The sequence below is a fragment of the Pinus tabuliformis genome, chromosome 1_2, assembly GCF_031772625.1.
Source record: "Pinus tabuliformis cultivar Carrire ecotype Pingquan chromosome 1_2, CPIR1, whole genome shotgun sequence".
NCBI lineage: Eukaryota > Viridiplantae > Streptophyta > Pinopsida > Pinales > Pinaceae > Pinus > Pinus tabuliformis.
The window spans coordinates 323,283,608-323,295,856 of NC_142298.1; the positions used below are offsets into that span (position 1 = coordinate 323,283,608).

Consider the following 12,249-nt stretch of genomic DNA (forward strand, 5'->3'; position numbering starts at 1 on the left):
TAGTGCATGCGTCTGTGGCTACCCGCTCTGTTTTTAAATGAAATGTGTCGAATACTCATTCTTCCAAGTGCATTGCTTGTTTCAGAGGTGGGAGAGAGGATATTTAACCAAGAAAACTAGTGAGGGGGAGGGGGCGGCTGCAGATGGTAAGAATATTAAAAACATGAACTTATTTATTGGGAATATAAGTGATGTATATACCACATGCAAGGAGGAGTAAATGAGAGGAAAGGGGGAGTAGTAGAAAAGGAAGGGAGAGAGAAGGGACAAAGCATACCTTTCTCGGCCTTTTGGCTAAGATCAAGTGTAGTATCTGTTCTTATCAGTTTAATATCTGATACGTGGTTCATAGAACCACATGATATTAAATGTATTTTTCTAGGGGGAGGGGCCACTCACAATGGCTTGCTATTGGGGCTCTCGGTCGTCGCTTGTGCGTTGCACTACAGCACCAACCTGGCGCACCCCAACGACACCTAACACAAATATTATTATTAATCGAATTGTTTGTTTGTTTAATCGGTGAAGAGAAGTTAAGTTATGCTGCTCTGAGCGTTTGTTTGGAATTTAAATCGCTGTTGCTTTCTGCCCTGAATTTAAATGAAGTCACCTCGCTTTCTTTCGGCACCGAATTCATATGCTCCCTATTTTCGATATATGTATGTATTATGCCGTGAAGCGAATTCTTCTCTGCGCTCTGAAGTCGTCATTATGGCTTTCCAGTCTGAATTTGATTGATTTCTATCAGCGATTTCAACGTTTCAAGTGTGAATTTGATTTTGATTCCTATCAGCAATTTCGACGTTTCCAGTGTGAATTTGATTGATTTCTATCAAGGATTTTTGTTCACTGTCAGTGAGATGCTGTTGGGCTGTACAGAGTGTCGAATGCTGCTTGTTGCGAAAAGGCAGAATAGAGGGATTGTCAGGGAGAGTGGAGGGTGCGTGTTTTTTCACTGTCACTGAGATGATGCTGGGCTGGGTGCGTGTTTTTTCACTGTCACTTAGATGATGCTGGGCTGTACAGAGTGAAATTGATGATGCTGGGCTGTACAGAGTGAAATTCTTGTTGTTGTGAAAAGGCAGAATAGGGGGATTCTCAGGGAGAGTGCTGCAGGGTGCGTGCTCAAGAATACAGGATGATTGCTGAACTCATTTTGGGCAAAAGGGCGATGACAGTGCGCCGCCATATGTTTAGGATGGGATATACCCATTGCAACATTTGCGGAATAATGTCATGTTTGAAGCTCACGCGGGTGACTGTGAATACACATATTTTGGACGGGAAGCTTAAAAAAGGTTGATGGTAGGAATGTGAAGTTACCATTTTGAGTGGTAATATGATCTAGATATTGTGGTTGAGGTTTATTGACTCAATTTGGTGCAAGGGTGATTGGACAAAGATCACCCCTGCCCACAACGTCACACACAGTTCTTCATTGGGAAGTTCAGACACAAGCACAGTTCTTCATTGGGAAGTTCAGACACAAACTCTAGCATGTTCTCAACAATCTTAAGAAACAGACACAACAGGTTTTCCTTTTTATTAGTTATCCTGGTAATGGAAATTACATTGCTTGCAACCTCCAAGGGCTGTTGCTGTTACAACAATTAAAACTCGAAACCACAAGAAACAATTAAACCAAGTCCTTTTTCTCACCAATTGTCCACTGGTCTCGGTCTCGGTTGCACTCACACTCGCATTCACTGTTCCAAATAGCTGTCAATGGCTCCTTTTAAAGCTAGGAATTATGGTTACCCTGTTTCTGTATTTTCTCATCTTGGGCATAATGCGTAAAGTCGATGACAAGGAGATATTTAAGATGTACGCCTGAGTATCCCCACATGATCTACACGGGCTCCCGAGCTTATGGTTTCAGCATATGGAACTCACTCTACTCGCATGTTGCGTTCTCTTGACATGATATTGTCCATCTTTGTCTCTGTTTGAGCGAGTGTTTTGTGATTGCTATCATGGAGGAGGATCCTATCTAGGTTTCCTTTCTTAGTGTATTACTGAATGATTGAATCTCCCTCTTTCCTCCAGGGATCTTTCCTTACTGTATTAGTGAAGGATTGGATTTCCCTCTTTCCTCCAGGGATCTTGGAAGCATCCCTTCCTTATTGGTGCTTGAGATAGAATTTTATTATTCGCTGCCAAGGAACACAACGTTACCACTCCTAGCCAGATTTTTGGGAGCTATGCCCTCTTCTTGAACTCCTCATTTGACAAGACCCAATCTCCCTTATTGGTGCATGAGATAGAATTTTATTATTCGCTGCCAAGAAACACAACGATACCACTCCTAGCCAGATTTTTGGGAGCTATACCATCTTCTTGAGCTCCTCATTTGACAAGACCCAATCTTGGCATGATTGCTAGGTCTCCTTCCTTTACTGGCCATTGTCCTGTTTCTTCAGCTTTCCAACAAATTCTGTATCATCCATTTTTATAAAATCACCTTTATCTTTACCAAGTTCAACATTGATGATCTTGACTTGCTTTGATTTTCCAAGTTCAACATTTATGATCTGGACTTGCTTTGATTTTCCAAGTTCAACATTGACGATTTTGACTTGCTTTGCTTTCAAAGACATCGAGCATTGCTCCAACACTCTTCATTTTAGTTTTATTTAACATGACCATATTTCTGAAGGCCAGAGAGATTTCTTCTTCTTCTTTTTTAACTAGAACATTATGCACTCACACTGCAGCTGGAAAATTCGAACTCTTCTTGCGTATAAATTGCATTACAATGAGACAAAGCAGGGAAAGGTGGGAAGGTGGCGTTTGCCAAGAAATGATCCTGCACCCAAACTCTGTGGAGTTTTTACATGCATACACTAAAAAGCTCAGATCAATAAGGCAAACCATTGCATATCATTCAGGGAATTGATGGACACTTGTATTTTCGTAGCTACTCCTGTCAAGTCTTCCTATCCTCACGAGAGGTGAGTACATAGCTATGTGATTGCATCCCAAATAACTTAGATCAATGCTATTGCTACACAATTGTATATGTTGAAGTCAGGGATCACCTGCTTGTAGTGCGTTGTTTAGCTAAGCAGAACAACTTTATGCATGCTTGATTTTATGGCATAATGTTACCTTCATTTGTGCAAATATTGATGCAATGGCACAAAAAGATGAACGAGAATTAGCCGGCTTTAAAGTGAATGGTAATGGTAAGATGAAATCCCTGAGTTAATAGATCTTGTATAGGACTTGAACCGAATCAAATTGACCTATCAGGGGTCCCTGTTATTAGAGAGAGCATTAATTGGCTATTTTGCCTGATTACATGTTCTTTCCCCAGACAAAGCAATCACAAGCTTATTTTATGGGCAATATATATATATATATATATACACACGTCCAATACAGGTCCAAGCGCTGAACAGTGAACACCGACCACCCATGATGGCGCCATCATTCCGCTGCATGTGGGTTTGGATCACATGCAAAACACAGTGCAAGCTCAAGTACAGTAATAGGATTTGGCCATTCACAATCAAAGACCACCCATGATGGCGCCATCATTCCGCTGCATGTGGGTTTGGATCACATGAAAAACACAGTGCAAGCTCCAAGTACAGTAATAGGATTTGGCCATTCACAATCAAAGATATGTGAGAAAATCAACCACAACATATGCCAGTAATCATAGTTTCCAATCTCTCTTTGTTGGCTACATGCTCCACAACATAGTTGTGAGTGCCATCGTAGGTTCAAGAATAAATAAAAGGGAGCAGGACACATTAATAAACAAAATAAAGGGGAGCAAGACACACGAAGCTGGGGCAGGAGGAGAGTTTTATATTCGGAGGAAGCTAAAAAGAAATTGTTTCAGAGAGGCATTGGGAGAGGGTTTAAATAAGTTGGCAAAACTGAATTCTCTGTGGTTGCGGATAAGGCTGGCAACAGGAAAAGGGGTCTACATAATTCAAATTTTGGGAGATTCCAAGATAACCGAGTAGATCAATAGTAAAGTGGAATTTGGGAGATTCCAAGATAACTGACTAGATGAATAGCAAAGTGTAAATCTCCAGAATTAGATCCTTTCCCCCGTCTTCTTGGAAAGGATCAAGAAACTAAAAGAAAATTTCAACAAGCATATGTAGAGTTCAATCTTTCCGCTGATGAGCATCCTAAGCCCTATTACAGTAAGAAGAACAGCAGTATTACAGCGCTTTTTGGGTTAGGCTTTGGCTTTGACATTGACATTGCAATGTATCTTCAAATTTCGATTTAAAACAGTCAATATACAATCTATATTCAAATTCCTATTACAAATATACAATCTATATACAATTTATATATACAAATTTCTATTTCAAATAGGAAGAAATACCGTCTTTTTCCCTTGCAAAGAATTAGAAGCACAAACACAGCGTCCCCTTAATACGGAAAACACAACATGACGATGCAACATATTACTAGGCGAATGCAAACAAATGTGAAACTTTTCCGGTGAAAATAAATAAATTGCAGCATTGCTGGGACTTGAACCGGTGTCTCCCAGGCGAGAAAGGCCATTCCAATTTTACTATGCAATTCAATGACGTACGAGTTGTGCGTGGTCCCCCACAAGAGATTCCCGATTATTTTCTTATGGTACTAATTAAACATCGATAGGTATTTGAAACGCCTTATGCATTGCGGCCTTCATGTGGTGAGCATGACCATGCTATGAGGAGAAAGGATATCATTACCAAATTGGTTGGTTAAAGGTTGTCAAGAAAGGTTGGTAATTGACACAATGGCTCGACTCATCCAACTATTTTGACCAGGGTCCCAATCCTCCCAAGGGATATACATGGAAACAAGATATCTCCAAGTATAAAGGGTCTGAACTTTTGGTGCAAAACTCCGCTTTGAAACAATGAGTCTTAATGGAGCCACATTCATCTCCCACCGTGGTCACTTTGGTTATAGGATACATATGAAGGAGCTATGCACTCTTTCTTCAGGGAAGGGATGAAATCACAAATCTTGTTAAAGGAACATGGTTGAGATAACGAGGACCGTTGGGGTAGTATGACCATTGCCAATATTGGCCAATATTTGGATCGAATTTTCCATGGATTTCATAACGGAACTTTTGAAATCAGATAACAAAATGATCATCGCGGTGTGTTTGCCAACCACCTTTCAGAGTGTGCTCACTTTTGTACCCTATCACACCCATCCATGCCTTCTACAATTACCCATGTTTTCATGGACCCAATTTTCAAGTGACATCGCATGTCCACTTCCATTGCGTCAAATCCAGATCCCACATTCGCTGACAAATTTATATAGGAGCAATTTGAACTTTAGGTTACACACTCGAAAATGAGCATCGATTATCAACCTCAAATCGATGGCCAAGAAAAGGCGGTCAATAAGTGCTTTGAAACTTATCCAAGATGATTCACTTCAAATAGATAGCACCAATGAGCATAGTGGTTGCCCCTCACAGAATGGTGGTATATTGCCTCTTAGCGTGGCGCTACCAAAATAACACCTTATGAAGTTGTTTATTGCCAAAAACTACTAGTATTGGCTTCATATTTACCAAGCACATCAAAACTTTGTGAACTATATTACACATACAAATGCTTCACACCAAAGTAGCTATTCTCCACAAACTTGAGGACAATTTGGTTATGGCTCAAAAAATGGCGTGAAACAAAAAGTTGATTGGCATCGCCCCGAGAAAGGGACTAGGTGTTTCTTCAACTTCAACCCTATAAACAAACAACTCTCAAAGACAAAAACCATCAGAGGCTCTCACTGAAATTCTAGGCGCCCTATTAGACCCTCAAGTAGATTGGATAGGTTTATTGCAAATTGGCTCTTGCAACCCACTTCAAGATATATGTTGGGTTTCATGTGTCTTATTTGAAGAGGAAATTGTGATTGGACTGCAAAGTGCAAACTAGTCTATTGGAACTTGATGAAGAAGTGTCCATTTGTTGAATTGAGACTTCTATGATCCATAACAGTTATAAGAAGAGCTTCGGCGTAAATCACATATAGAAAGACTTTTGTCGATGCGTTTCGAGCCAGCAAGTGTGGCTCATTGTCAGGACAAGTTGAAGAAACAGATCCAGCTTTGCATGTTAAATAGTCTGAGCAGGGCCTCCAACAGCTATCTAGATCAACGACTAGCTTTGACTTAGGGACAGTCAAAAAGTCAAATGGATTATTTAAAGGAAGAAAGTTAATGACCAAACCTATATATAAATATATAATAATATAAATGAAGGGGTTTATGTTATTAATTCGTTAAACATGTATAATTTAATAATTAATTTTTTTTATTAAATGGGAATTAGTTAAAATAAAGACCTAACTTTTCTATAAATAAGGTGAATGTAAGATGATAATTAAATAAAATAAATAATAATCATAAAAATCAGCAATTAAATAAATAATAATAATATATATTCGTTAATAGATAAATAAATAAATAGATAAAAATATATATAAAAATGATAATAATAATAATATATATAAATTAGTTACGAAAGAATTAATAAAATAAATAAGAAAATAAAAATGATAATAATACTAATATATATTCGTTAATAAATAAATAAATTATAAATAATAACAATATATAAAAATTAGTTACGAAAAAATAATAAAATAGATAATAATAATAATAATAATATATATCGTTAATAGATAAATAAATAAATAAATAAATAAATATATATAAATTAGTTACGAAAAACTAATAAAATAAATAAATAAATAATAATTAAAAATAAGTAAATAAACATTTGTTATGACTATAAATACCAATATCAATTAGGGAAAAGCGAGCGAGAAAAAATAAAAATAATAATAATAATAATAATAATAGATAAATAAATAAATAAATTAAAATATTAAAATATATATAAAAATAATATAAAATAAATATAAATAATAATAAAAATAAGTAAATAAATATTAGTTATGATAATAAATACCAATATCAATCAGGGAAAAAAGGAGCGACACAAAATAAAAAGGAGAAGGACTGGAAAGAGTCCAGAGCAAGAAGGATAAACCTTAGGATAAAGGAAGGCTCCAGGGGAACAACGAAAGCGAACAAGATGAAAGAGGGGGGGGGGAGACTAAGATGACAGGGCAGGGATCCAACAACTACTGATCTTCCAGCCGTCATCTCTATTGAGATTGTTAGGCCTCCTTTCGATCTCAATAGCTTCCCTGAGTTTATGATGATGGAACTGGGCAACTTTGGCAACAACCTTAGCCTCCTTAATACAAACGAGATGCTTGGTCTTATCCACATGCTCTGCTAGCGCTGAAGACTTGGTTCTCCCATGTCTTAGGTCAGCTGCATGTTCGCTAATCCTCTGATGGATGGAGCGCCCTGTTTCCCCGATGTAGGGGGTCCCACAAGAACAAGGGATCAAGTAGACACCCTTCATGTCCTTGGGGATAACGGGATCTTTAACCGATCGGAGGGAATTACGAATTGTTATGAGGGGTCTAAATGAAGAGGGAAAATCATACCTCTTAAGGATCCGAGCAATCTTGTCCGTGGTTCCTTGGACATATGGAAGGTGGACACCTAGTCGGCGCTCCTTAGGTTCTTTCCTAATAACAACATTTCTAGATGCTTTAAGGAAAGCCTTCTGACCTAGGCGTCTACTATATCCATTTTCCACGAAGACATCAAGGAGAGGGGATCTCTCCTTATCAAAACTCTCATTATTAGAAATCCTGAGGGCACGAGCAGCGAGGGTGTTAAGGACACCCATTTTCTGAGCAGGGAAATGATGGGAATCGGCATGAAGATATTGCTCAGTATGCGTTTTCTTCCGGAACACAGAGTGGGAGAGATAGCCGTCCTTATTCCTAGAAATAAGAATATCTAGGAAAGGGAGGCAACCATTGACCTCTTTCTCCATGGTGAACTTAATGGCAGAGGACTGACCGTTGAGGTGATTGAAGAAGTGATCCAGCTCCTCTTGGCCATGGGACCAGATGACGTTAGTGTCATCCACATACCTTTTCCAAAGCTTCGGAAGGAGACGAGCCGAGGCTAAAGCTTTGGCTTCGAAATCTTCCATAAGAGGATTCGCGACAATCGGGGAAAGGGGGGAGCCCATGGCAATTTGACTGTCCCTAAGTCAAAGCTAGCCGTTGATCTTGATAGCTGTTGGAGGCCTTGCTCAGACTATTTAACATGCAAAGCTAGATCTGTTTCTTCAACTTGTCCTGACGATGAGCCACACTTGCTGGATCGAAACGCGTCAACAAAAGTCTTTCTATATGTGATTTACGCCGAAGCTCTTCTTATAAGTGTCCATTTGGCTATAGCGAGAAGTAGTATTGGCCACCATATAATGTTGACTATGCTACCACATCGTTTGAGATGTATATATCAAATGGAAAGATATGCAGCCAAAATATGTCACATAGGAATAAAAAATGATTTTACAATGGTTTCTATGCCTCCAACCTGAGCTAGCTGCTTTCCGGGAACTGGTAGCAACATGCAATAAATGGCTAGCAACCGAAAATCAACAGAAGTTTGTCAAAAGGATGGATTCCATTCCCACAGTTGCTCTGCCGACTGAAGAACCCTGCAAAGTGGTGTTGAACCTAGCAGAAAGAGTGCTTATTGGACAATTTACTGGGCTATGGCCCTTGCCTAATGCAGTAGATGCCTCGGTGCAAAGGAACTGGCAATCTCTTGTCAAGGAAGGAATCAAAAGTCATTTCGTCGACAAAGGCTTCTTTGTATTTGTATTTGAAGCGATAGAAGACAAGAACCTCATATTTAGAAATGGCACGTATTTAATGGGGCCTCAGGGTTTGTATCTGAATCAATGGACTCCAGACTTCGATCCGACACAAGATGTGCCCTCAATTTTCCTTGTGTGGGTGCGCTTGCCTCATTTACCTCTGCATTGATGGAACCCCAAATCCTTAGAAACCATAGGCAATAAACTTGGAAAATACATCGATCAAGCAGAAAGGAGGGATCAATACTCTTGTGCGAGAATTTGTGTAGAAGTATACTTGGAGGAAGGTCTCCCTGAAGCTATAAAACTCATAGTGGTTGACTGGACTCAGATCCAAGTGTTTGATTATGAGAAACTCCTATTAAAATGTTGGCATTGCCACGGCTATGGGCACTTTGCCAGGCACTGTAAAAAGAAATTAGAGGAGGGGGTAGAGAATGCGAAAGGAGACCAATGGACTCAGGTCCAGAAATCAGGAATAGCTAAGCAGCATAACAAAATTAAAGGTAAAGGAGTATTCACAGGGAATGGTGATCCTCCCATAGTCCAAGCAGAGGCGATCTCACTCCCTCCAAGAGTAGAAATTCCCACAAATCCATTTGAAATTCTCAGCACACCAGAAAAACCCCCAGAATCAGCAAAAAAAGAGGTTGAACAATAGGCCATCATCATGGAAGAAGACAAAAGGCAGGAGGAAACAAAACCTCTCCAAACTGGATCTCCAAAAGGTGTCTCTAGATCCCCAACCTATGCAGAAATGACAAAGAAGAAGATTTCAGAGATCTCAGGATCCTCGGAAGATGAGACAATTGAGAGGCCCTCGAAAAGAGTAGGGATGAAATCTCACAGAGAGGCCAGAGAACAAGAGGTGGAGAGACAAAAAATGCAAGGCAGCCAGCCCACGATTGAGATGTCCATCGGCAAAAATACTAGAACCAGACCTCCCAAGGGAGGTACTGCCCCACCCTCTACTAGTAAATAATGCGATTAGTCTCTTGGAACTGTAGAGGACTGGGGAATCCCTCAAAAGCTGAAGCAATCAAGAACCTATTGAAATCAGAATTTCTTGAGATCCTCATGCTCCAAGAGACTAAAATAGAAGGGGAAGCCCTTCTGGAACTCAACAAAGTAAAATGGAAAACAAACGCTGGAAAAGCTGTAAGTGTTAGGGGTTCATGCGGTGGGCTAGCCATACTCTGGGAGGATGACAAGTTTCAACTTGAGAGCTCCTTCCAGACGCAACACTAGATTTACACTGAACTTCGAAACCTTCCTAGTAAGATTACCTTTGCTCCCTTTAATCTCTACGTACCTGTCCTCTGTGCAGAAAAGAAAGACTGCTGGCAAACCCTGACGGATTTCCTCGAAGCTTACTCCCTCAAGAATATAATTATAGCAGGAGACTTCAATCTAATCCTCGACCCAAAGGAAAAAAGAGGAGGAACCAGCAACAGGGACCACTCCTTCCCTTAGTGGAAGACCTGATTCAACAATGGGATTTACTGGACTTTAAGCCAAAAAAAGGGCTTTACAGATGGACAAACAATAGAGTAGGGCGGAGCACATTTCAGTGATGATGTATGCAATGATTTTGTGCAATTTGATCATTAACTATTCAGAGTCCATTCTAGGACCAAGAAATCTAAAAGATGTTTAAGCTATACTCAAGTAGGATGGTTTCTTTTTAGTGGTCACATTTTCTGCCACCATAAACAGGAAATCTTCCTATTTTTAGTGCAGCGAAAAGGTCCAATTAGTCACTCACTAATTTATAGTTTCATATGTCTAAACCTTTCTTCTTGTTTCAACATTTTAAGATAATTTGGACACTAATCATATTCAATTAACACTAGAGTTATAAGGAAATTAGCTTTCAACAATGCAGTCTAAAAATTGAAAACCCCAGTCTATGAATTGAAAATTAAAGAAATATTTTCAAATGACTGTGATGCAACAATAAGATATCCACTGTAATCATGAGAATTATAGGATTTTGAAATGATTGCAACGCAATCAATTAATATCAAAGTATAACATGTAATTAAAGGTTCTTGTGAAAATGGCTAAAAAGATGGAGCCACTTGTACAAGGTCACTGTACCTTTGGAACTTGGTCAAGGATTTTGGTGATGGTTGTATAAAAACTTTGCAGAATTATAAATTTGTTAAAAGGCACTTGTACAGTTTCACAGTGGCACTAAAAGAAAATATGTGGACGAGTTGTAAGTCCTTGAGAATGAAGGAATCAACAATGGAATTGCAAAATATGAATGCCATTAAATGTGGCATGTGACACGAGTATGATGAACATGAAAGGAGAGTATGGAAATATTTTCCATTTTTGAATCACTATATTAGGAGCTAAATATATGTAATAAATGAGTTTAGCTAAAGGAGAAACAATGTGGTAGAAGGGAGAATGAATTTTTCAGAAATAGATGACTATGTTATACAAGTTTTGTTGCCTTATGAAAGTGCAAGAGGATATATAACCTGCTAAAAATGTACACTCTTTGTCTTGTTGACCATTTGGCTTTGCGGACGTTTAATAAAATATTTTCTATTCTATTCTTCCTAGGGAATGTTTAACATTTGTAGAATTAATTGTGCATTATGATCACACACTTTTACAATGCCAGAGGAGATGTTCAGTTTCAGTTTGTCTTCTGTTATTCCTGACCACTAACCGTGGTAGCTTTGTTATAGAAAAGATCTTAAAATTACTATTTTATAACTTTTACTAAAATTCACATTGAAAAACTTGGAAAACAATGCATATAATAATGCATATTTACAATACACACACATAGAGAGAATAGAGAGAAGGTTGTCCTTACAACCCTAAAAGGAATCCCCCATGTGGACCCATACAATGTAAACCAAGAATAATCCATTTGGATTGACATAAGGTAAGCCTTGTGGGTCTCCATGTCTCATGGCCTTCTAACCACACAATACTTATAGGGGTTGATGAACCCCACAAGTTTCAAAAGGATGAGCCCTGCAAGCTACATATATGAAAGACGTGAAGATTAGCAGAGCACAAATGATTGAACTTTTTTTAGAATTAAAGTCTACGTGTTTTTTCCTTCTAAATTTACTGATAAAAATCTGCATGGTTTTTCCCTCTAAATTTACCGATAAAACTCTTGTTCAAAGACAATCGGGTGCATCCATCATTACAAAACATATTCAAAATAGATCAATCATTGCCAGATGGAGTTGTCATCACACATTCATTCAATTGTTGATTCCTTTCTTCACCCAACTGCCCACACCTTGTCAAACTCAGATACAAAATTAATAACCATAATCTAATCTTATTCAATTGTTGATTCCTTTCTTCACCCAGCTGCCCACACCGTGTCAAAATCGGCTACAAAAGTAATAAATAAAATATAATCTCTGGGAGGTTTGAATTGCCCTGGGTTTATAAAAAAATAGAATTAAATGCCAAGTTAGAAAAATTAATGAAGGAATCCAATCATAAATGGAATGAA

At 38.6% G+C, this 12,249-nt stretch overlaps 1 non-coding gene across 1 annotated transcript; it reads left to right on the forward strand.

The window, feature by feature from the left end:
* The first annotated feature begins 273 nt into the window (after positions 1 to 273).
* On the forward strand, positions 274 to 470 carry LOC149205669 (U2 spliceosomal RNA). Its single transcript, XR_016253139.1, has one exon. It is a non-coding gene; the product is annotated as a U2 spliceosomal RNA (small nuclear RNA).
* The last annotated feature ends 11,779 nt before the right edge of the window (positions 471 to 12,249 follow it).